The following is a 1,772-nucleotide window of genomic DNA, read 5'->3' as shown; positions in this document are numbered from 1 at the left end:
GTATTTTCGTTTCACGTTCGGTGGACGATTCCTGCATTTCCTGTCTGGAAACATCAACATATGTTGCATAAAGTCGAATAATATACAAAATTTAATACATTTACGAAATTGTGATTTTTAATACGTCGACAGATTTAGGAATTCATTTTTATTGCGATTCGAAGAAGAATTTTCTATAAATCGGTGTTTTAAACTAGGATTTGTAAACTTTGAATATAATAACAGAGAGGAAATGAGAGTGCTCATGCTTGGGGTTTTAGTGACCCCACTTTTCTGCATCATCTTTTTAGCCTGGAACAGAACCTTCATCATCTTTTTAGCCTGGAGCAGAACCTGATTAGTCTACTCCTGTACCTCGTCTGTGCTAGAATCCCGGGCGTGAGCACTCTCATTTCCTCTCTGATAACAATTATTGAATTAATTAGCTCATGAAGAACATGACCACGCCATCTAAGGTTAGGAACATATTTCAATTTGACTAGTAGTTAGGTTGATGTAGGGTAGATTGCGCCATAGGTCATTTTAGCTACATTTATCACAATCTAGAAAAGGTCACTGACAGGTATATTAAACCAGGTCGGAGTAACTTTTATGCATAATTATTTTGAGTATACGAGATACTCGATTCTCGGTAATATTCCCAATTCCTGAGTTATGTTGTGTGTGCTGTGATCTATGTAGCTGATCAGTTGGTTGTCCTATTCCATTTGGGTAGATTCGGTGTTTCATTAATATTAAGCGACACAAAACCCCATAAGGTAAGTGGTCTACTTCAATATCTCGTCTGTGATAAAATTAATCAACTAATTAGTCTTAATTACCGATAACTAACAATTTATGTTATTTATGATATTAAAAGTTTACAAAAAATTGCGGATTCTGTACACAGATCTGCATTTTATATTAAAGAGCACACCCCCACAGCTACAACACAATGCCAATGATTTAAACAGAAGCAAAGTGAAATAGAATCGCAATGATTTCATTGGGTTCATCATTAAAATCGGATCTCCGTTAAAGGGAAACCAATTTTTCCCATAATCGATGAATTTTCCAGCGGCGTTTGAGTTCCAAATTGATCCAATTATCGATCGTTGGTATCGCGCCGCTACGGTATTCATCATCAGCTGTCAAAGAGTAATTTCAGCAATTACCGGAAAAGCCAGGGTTAAACTTGAATGAAAATCGCGGAACAGGGAACGGCAACGAGAGAACTCTGGCCCGGTTAATTTTCCCGTTGTCCATAAACGGTGATCGATCGTTGCTAACTTTTGTCTCCGCATTGTGACGCAACGGTGCCGCGATATGCCCGCGAAACAGCACGTTTTTTCTCGGTTCGCGAAAAGTCAGTGCCAAAAACGTTTGCTTTCGAGTCCGAGTGCAAGGTCTCGAAAAGTCGCACCGCCATATCGATCTTCGGGTTGCTGGATAGTGAGGTACCGCATAGTTGCTTGCCAGCTTCTTTGTCTCGGCTTTGCGATCCATCAATTTGCAGACAGCCGTTCTTTGATGCGGAAGAAAATCTTAACGAATGGCGGCCGGCAAAAGCGAAAGCTTTATTAACACTAGGTTTACGGGACCCGCGAAAACGACGGGTTCTAATATTTTTAATTTACGATTATCGAGATTGTGAAGATCCATCTACGGGGAATTACTCAACAAATTTATTTCTTTAGGTATACAGTGAATTCTCGATATATGTCAACAACACGGGTCTTGCCAGCGACATACATCGTCCAGGAGACATACCCCGAGCTGTGTTATGTTTACAC

Source organism: Halictus rubicundus, chromosome 12 (genome assembly GCF_050948215.1).
Source record: "Halictus rubicundus isolate RS-2024b chromosome 12, iyHalRubi1_principal, whole genome shotgun sequence".
Taxonomy (NCBI): Eukaryota; Metazoa; Arthropoda; class Insecta; order Hymenoptera; family Halictidae; genus Halictus; species Halictus rubicundus.
The sequence above is the reverse complement of the archived record's forward strand: the minus strand, read 5'-3'. Positions refer to the sequence as shown.